The 8,209-nt window shown below is 38.3% G+C and overlaps 1 pseudogene; it reads left to right on the forward strand.

Moving 5' to 3' along the window:
- Window positions 1-4,440: 4,440 nt before the first annotated feature.
- Window positions 4,441-4,593, forward strand: LOC120360915 (U1 spliceosomal RNA; annotated as a pseudogene).
- The last annotated feature ends 3,616 nt before the right edge of the window (window positions 4,594-8,209 follow it).

Genomic DNA, 8,209 nt, shown 5'->3' on the forward strand with positions numbered 1-8,209 from the left:
AAGTTGTTGACATTTCCGAAGTTTCAGATTTGAACGATGGACTGGATGATGGTGTCAATTGCAGTGTTAGATCCTACAAGGGAAAGAATAAAACAAGTTAATGAGTCTGATTTTAGCCATTTTGAATTTTGATTCAAGCAGACGTACTGTAGCTCAGAATAAAGATACACTAGGACTAGGAAGTAAAGGCATATTTTGAGCCAGGAAGACAGGACTCTGAATCCTGGTGTGGTCTCCTCCCAGGCATATGGGGCTGCCCTTGACAAGGTGGTTGGGAGTCAAAGAAGCATACCTAGAGAAAAAAGTGGAAGCTGCCAGGTCTTCAGGGCCAGGACTTCAAAATGTCAATGTCACTTCTTCTCTGTTCTATTGGTCCAGTAACCTAGACCCTGCCTCTCAATGGGAAAAGGGCCAAAACATCAGTGAACATAATTTAGAACTGCCCATTTGTTGTTTCTCATGATCTAAAATGTTCAGGCGATAAGCCCATAACAGACTTTCATATTTACAATTACTTAGAATTTCTAAAAAGTACCCTGTGGCCACAGATGTGTTTATCTTCCTACAATGGCTTTTATAAAATATATTCCAGAAAGTTATCCAAATATATTTTCATTGCAACAGATTCTAGAGAATGCATAATAAAATATAGGAAATACAGGATATAACTATTTTACATATATATTTTTGTGTATTACAACATATTATTCCACGTCTTTCAAATGACCTATGGTTTTAAAAAGGTCTATATTTCTAAACGTGTGTTTCCATTTTAATCATTACCACTCTCAACATGCCTAATAAATCTTTAATAATGGTCCTTAAAATAACTAAGAAAACCCTTGTGTGAAGATGTAGTTTACGAGAAGTTGAGAATATTGGCTTAGTGAAAGGACCTCTTTCTTCAACAACGATGTACCCTCGCCATTGTGTCTCTGGTGGGCCACGGCTTGTTCTCGTCTCTTAGATGAATGTTATGTATGCTCCATTTCCATTCTTTTGTATTCCATTGTGTGTTAATATCTCAATGTAGTTATTCATTCTTCTGTTGATGAGGAGTTGAATTGTTTGGTGCACATATGTGAGAGTTCTTCTAGGTTATAAATCTAGTAGTGGACTTTCTGTGTCATAAAATATGTACATTTTCAAATACTTGACATTGCAATGGCTAATTTTATGTGTCAACTTGACTGATCCACAGGGCGCCCAGATGTTTGGTCAAACATAGGGTGTATGTCAGAGAGTCTTTCTGGATGAAATTAACATTTGAATCAGTAGACTTAGCAGATGGTCCTCCCTAAAGTGTGTGGGCCTCATCCAATCAATTTAATGCTTGCCTAGAACAAAAGCCTGGATAACAGAGAAAGTTGCCTGCCTGAAGGCTGAGCTGACACATCAGTTTTCTCTTGCCCTCAGATTGGAACTTACACCTTTGGCTCTTTTTATTTCTCAGGCCTTTGGACTCAGACTGGAAATATACCACCAGCTTTTTGGGGTATCCAGCTTGCTACTATAGACCTCTGGATTTTTCAGCTTTCATGAGGTGAGCCAATCCCTGAAGAAGCCTGACTAATACATGAGGTAACTGCAAACTCCTTTGCAACTTTTTCCTATGTGTTCCTAGTTTGCCTTCAATTCCTTGATAACCACAAAAAAACTTAAGCTAATAACTAACTCACATACATCTTAAGAACTCAAGGTGAAACTGACCACATAATTTATCTTCCAACTGGGAAGATTTTGATAGTTAAAGGAGTGTTAAGATGACTTAGATTATGCATATTTCTGACTGTATTTGTTGAAAGCACATGTTCATTTTGTTGGTGAAACTGGAAAATTATTCTATTCGAAATGGTTTTCAAAGTGAAATTCCTTATTAAGTTAAAATGAATTAAAAGGATCCATTAAATAAAAAATTACGTTTGCTAAAAACAGAGTATGTGAGTGCCAGTTCAGCACATACTCACCACCACTCACAATGCCAGACTATTTCCTTTCCCCTAATCGGGCAGATGTGGAATGATATATCATCATGAATTTTACTATGAATTTCATGCTAGCTAATGAGCTTGAGTAGCTCCTCACCACACCATTTAGTCAAATTGTGTTTTGTTTTCTGCCTTAAAACACAGGATCAATGATCACTTCATTCAATCTGAAGAGGCAGCTCCCATCACTTGTCTGTGAAGAACTTCTCATTCTTTCCTTCATTTGCATTTCCCCTTTTCCTCCTTCCTCTCAGCTGAAACCCTTCCTTCACCATGCAAACCTCCCACGGTGTTTGATGTTACTGTTTCATTTCAATCTTTCCAATAAAACATGCACTGCTGTTTCTGTGTATTTCAAATTTACGTTAGTAGTATGGACCTTTGTCTACTCCCAACTTTTCTCACTCAGGTCTTCATGTTTCTGTGTGTAGAAATAATCTCTTGTTCTGTATTAGACAGACAGGACTATATTAAACGAGAAAGCTTCTGCACAGCAAAGGAAATAGTTAACAGAGTGAAGAGACAACTTGATGAACGGGAGAAAATATTTGCAAACTGTTAAACTGTTTATCTGACAAGGGTTCCAGTGTGCAAGGAACCCAAAAAAATTCAACACCAAAAAAAAAAAAATTATACCATTAAAAATTAAGCAAAGACCTGCTGGTCAGGATGGTAATTGCCGTTTTCTGGATTCCAGCAGTTAAGAGCTACACCTAGCCTCTACTGCTTTGGGGCATCTTTATGAGTATTTGAGCCCAAGACTGTGACTGCCTTTTTCACCATCAGCTGTGGCATGCAGAGAACTGTTATGATCGCATTTGTTAGTGATGCTGGTGCCTGCCTCTTCAAACCATTCTGAATGGCCTTGGTGAATAATGTGTCCTCTGGGCATTCCCAGGCAACAAAAAACTTAGGTGAATTTTCTGGTCTTATGCAATATGTCCATTCCAGAATTCTTCTCTCAATTATCAGTCTTCTAATATCTTCCAAGGCAACTGGGGCATTTCCACATGAATCTATTGTGGCCATCTCTTCTAAAGTCCACTCTAGCAGCAAGTTTCCCCTTTGATACATAGTCAATTTCAAGTCTATTATTCTCCACGTTGGCTGATGCAGGGTGTCACCTTTAGCTATGGTCCTGTCAGCTTGGGGAAGAGGTGGGCCATTCTCCAGGAGCACACTATTGCTTTGTGGGATAGAGACCTCTGCAGCCACGACTTCCAGCTTGAAGGTGGCCCTAGTTTTCACCAGGGTAGAATGGGTTGCTTCTGCCAGCCTTGAGGGCTGCAGGAAAGAGGGTAGGTGTTTGCAGAGTCAATACCCTCAGGAGGATATATCCAGGTGTTGCTGTAAAACCCCAGGTTCAAGCTTGTGTACCGAATGCACAGCTGATGCAAACACACTGACATACAGGTGCTCGGAAACAAAGATTTATTCAATTTGGCCAAAGCAAGAAGGTGGTGGGAAGGGGCAAGATCTCACAAATATGCTTTAACAAAAAGAAGAAGTGCAGAGTTTTTGTACAGCTAGAGAGTAGGTTGGGGGAGTTTCAGGGAAGCAAGAGGAAATGTCTGTGTTTGTTCAATCTCAGACAGCACCTTGGGCAACCAGACTTGTGGATGTCAGCAGCTGGTTCTTCAATGCACTCATTCCTTCTGCAAAGAGTTTTCATCACCCTGAAGTCATCTTTCCTGCTTCACAAAGAAAGAGTCCATCAGCAGGGAGCTCACCACCAGCAACTAGTGACCATCAGCAAGCAGTTAAAGCCTGAGGGCAAAAGCTCATTGAGAGGCTCTTATTTCTGGCACATAGTCAAGAAGCAAAGGCAGGACCTGTCGTGGGTCACAGAACTTCGCCTGTGACTTATAGTTATCTTTGTCCTTGAATTAGTAAACGTTGCTATTGAGTAAAATCTCCGAGCCCTGTTGGCCTGACTTGACATTGTCACTTTCTGTGTTATCTTCATTCTGTTAATAAAAGAAAACTTTTGCTAATAGTTAAATGCTGCCAGGTATAATTTAGTGTCACCTTTTGCTTCAAACAGAAAATAAGCTAAGTTAATTTCAAAATTTAAGTAAGTTCTTTTTACTTTAGCTCTAATTTGAAATAGCAGCAAGTTCATGATTATAGCCAAAATAATATTCAACTCTATAAATAAAAATAACAGGCATATTTGTTATTATATGTCCACCTTTAGTATAAAAAAGTAACAAAATGTTTTTGGGTATTAAGCAATATTTAAAAAGCAAAAGTAGTCAAAAGGTTGTCACAAGGTTGTGTAGTCCAGTTCTTAGGTATCTGTGACTGCCCATTGCTGTCATGATGCTATGTCTTGATATTGAAAGGTATGATACAAGATCTTTATGTGAAATTTATGTTAAATTTACTTTTAAAAGTTTAAGAATAAACATCATGGAACAATATTTTTGCTAAATTAAGAAAATTGCGAAGCATACTTACCTGGCAGGGAAGATACCATGATCACAAAGTTGGTTTCCCCAGGGCCAGGCTTATACATTGCACCCTGGGTGCGCTGACCCCTGCAATTTCCACAAATGTGGGAAACTCAACTGCTTAATTTGTGGTAGTGGGATACTGCATTCGGAAAAGAAAAAAAAGGTGAAGTAGGCATTGGTTATCGGACACGTATAATTTATAAGTCCAACATGCTCTGTTTTCTTAAGCCAAATAAAATAGACACCATAGTTGTTAGGAGAAGACCTTGCAACAGTTCACAGAGCAGTACAGTTTAGGGCCAAGACAATGAGATTCAGATGGGGAAGAGAGAGGTAGTAGTCTCCCTGGCTAAAACTGTCACTCCCAAAGTGCCAGTAGCTCTTGTGCACAGGCTTATAAGTTCATAGGTATAATTATCAGTGTTCCCAGAAGGGATCAGTCAGTTCCAAGAGTCACTGTCCTCAGGGAAGCCCAGGGATACAGCTGCCTTCATGGTTCTCTCTGTCCCTGTTCAATCTACTGCTCAAGGGTGATATTGACTAGGAGTCACGTGGCCTAGCCATGCATCTGACATACCACTCTATCAATTTACCAGGAAGTAGGATTCAAAAGTTAACTTCAGGTCAAATCATCACATAGAAGAAGGGGTGGGAGGGTTTGATGCCTAGAAACAAATAGAAGCATAGAATCATAAAATAGAGGCAATGGATGACATATTAAGCTTTCTGCACATTGATTAATCATGTTTGCTATTAAGTTGTATTTAATTAATTAGATTTAAAAAGTTTTAGTTCATCCATGAAACAAACCTGTAAATTTTCCTTCCAATATGCTCTTTGGCAGGTCATATTTAAGAGAAGTTTTGAAATTTTAGAACTCTATTTACATTTTAAAAAATTTAACCACATATTGTCCTGTTTGGTTTAGTCTAAATCCTGGTGCTGTTTCCATCCTTTGATTGTTTTGCAGCAAACTCGACACCTCTACACATGTCATTCGATTTTTCTGTAGGTATTATATTATGTGTATCTAAATGATACATCCTTTTTGCTGAACATTACTGCTATATAATTATCATTCCTATAAGTATAACAATAATTCCGTAGTATAACCAAATGCCTCGGCAGTACACAATTTTCCTAAGTGGGGTGGATGCTTTTTCCTACAGCTCATCTCAAATGTATGTTAGTTCCCTTTCACTGGGCCCACATTTGGGTTCTGAAAGCTGAAAAAAAAATAGTACAACTGAATTTCTATTTTTAAAATGTTTCTTTTTCATTTTCTATTTTTGTTTTGGTTCAAACAAATTTTCAAACATTAACCCTGAATTTTATATAAAACCATAGTATCCAGAATGAAAAAATCTGCAACAGGATTTATCTTTTTGTCCTGAACACCCTGACGTTGGTGAGTTTGAAGAGTCTTTGTGGCCCTGCTCTTAGAAAACACTGAGGAGGCACCAGGACTCAGCTGCCTGAACTCAGAAAGGGAGTAGAGGGCAAGTCCATTTGTTTTTTTGCAGCTGGGTGAATGTGGGGAAGAGCAGGGCAGGGTGACACAGCTCTCTGTGTGGAGCCACACGGGTGGGCTGGGGACTTGGGTAAAGGGGTGGAGATTTGTATGAAGGCAAAATTTTGAGTAGTATAAAAAAATGTTGCTCTTGTCCAGAAAACCATAATAGGCACTAATCAGTGGGGAGAAAAGAAATTCTTCCAAATGGCCCCAGGTGGCCAGGGCTCACACTGCAGGGGCTTGGAAGGAAGTTTTTTTCACTGCTTCACTTAAACAGAATCTGATGCTAGGGAGACTCACAGAGACCCCTTGAATTTGGTATTTCTGGGTGTTCTGTTAAGATTTACAAACTGATAGAGCTATCTTACCTGACCAGATTATATTTTTCGGCACAATGGCAAAAGGGCTTTTTGTTGCAGAATTTTAAAAAAGAGAGTTTTAATGTCTAACTATTCAAAATAAAATTATGAGATACAAACTGTTTCAGCAGGATTATGGAGCAGAAGGATTAATAGGTGGTCCTAAAAATGTGATATGAAAACCTCAGAAATATATCATAAGATATAATTATGAGCATGCTTGACAGACATTTGAATTTTGTCTATAAATTTCAGCATGTAACTGTGGCTCATGGGAAGAACCCAATTACCATGCCCAACCACTCCTCAACCACTCAGGCCAGCCTTCGGGGGGTACTTTTTCCTTGACATAATATGGTTTCTGCCACCAATAAATTTAATATTTGAGGAGATAAAAACACAAATATAAATTTTATGTTCATTAACTGAAGTATGAAAAGGGATGAGAAACAATTCTTTAAGAAAAAAAAATAACATTATCATAATTATTCAAAACAGCATTCCAGTGCTTGGCTCAGATATGTCTAAGAGGGTTCCATTCAGGAATGTTGTTCTCATTGGGATGGCTTCATGTACTGGGTGAAAGGGGTCCGTGCTTCTGGACTAGTCCTCCTTCCCAAGGCTGGACAAAGATGACATCTGTGGCAGAAAATGGTTCACCTCCATTGCTAATGTGACACACATGATGGACAGGGGGGGAATCAAAACTGCACCGTCTCTCACCTGTGGTCTATCCTACCTCTCTGTAATCTTGACATTAACCTTACCTGATAAAGCTCAGCAGGTGCCTAGAGGTGTGGGACAAAACTCTGAAGTCGGAGAGCTGAGATTCTTGTAGAAGTTGTTATTCTGTGGCATCATCATCCATCATAATTCATTTTAGAATCAGATGAACATTTGTTAGAGTTCAGCTCAAGTTCAACATGAGTGATTTATTTAGTGTATGTGGATAAAAGAGCTCTTCTCTGCTATTGCTCATCAACATCCCATCCCTTTCAAGACGAGCTCACCTTCATCAAAATCAAAACAGATAGCGGAAATCAGTGAGTTAAAAATTATTACGGATAGGAGATTCAGATGTAGAGTCAGGGTAATTATACGAAATTCAGAGGCATCTGCCTAGGGAATAGCGGACATTATTGTATATCGGCCAATTCATACTTGAAGCCTTCTTTTTGGGTGGAAGACTTCCAAAGACAGGATAATCTGAAATGCCATCCTTTCTTTCGTTTCTTCTAGCTTTAGCAAGTAAGGTTAATGTCAAGATCACAGAGAAGTAGGATAGACCACAGGTAAGAGACAGTCAGTTCTGATTCTCCCCCATCCATCACGTGTGCCGCATTTGCCATGGAGGTGAACTGTTTTCTTTCACAGATGTCATGTTTGTTCAGGTAAGTTACAGTAGTGATTTCAATGAATGTTTTATATATGATAATATATAACTATGTAATATGTACTTATGTAATTATATATAATATATATTTATCCTTACATATAACAATGTAATTCTATATATAGAAAATACATATATATTCAATGTGTGTATCTATATACTTCAACTTTTACATATATATGTGTATATATATATATATATATATATTTATGTGAGCTCTCAAAGAATTGCTATATACCTATATATACACACACACTCTCTCTCTCTTTGAGAACTCGAAGAACTGCTATATATATACTCCAACTGCTATATAGCAGTTCTTTGAGTTCTCAAAGGACTCCAAAATAGTTTATGTTAAAAGTTAGTGCATTGTTTCTGGCATTGAGAACTAATGGTTCCCAGGGAGCAACCTTCACTAACCCATTTTTTACCCATTAGCAGATAAAAGAGCTCTTTCTCACTATGCTGCTTTAAATAATTATGCGCTCCACAGTACATCA

Source organism: Saimiri boliviensis, chromosome 10 (assembly GCF_048565385.1).
Source record: "Saimiri boliviensis isolate mSaiBol1 chromosome 10, mSaiBol1.pri, whole genome shotgun sequence".
Taxonomy (NCBI): domain Eukaryota; kingdom Metazoa; phylum Chordata; class Mammalia; order Primates; family Cebidae; genus Saimiri; species Saimiri boliviensis.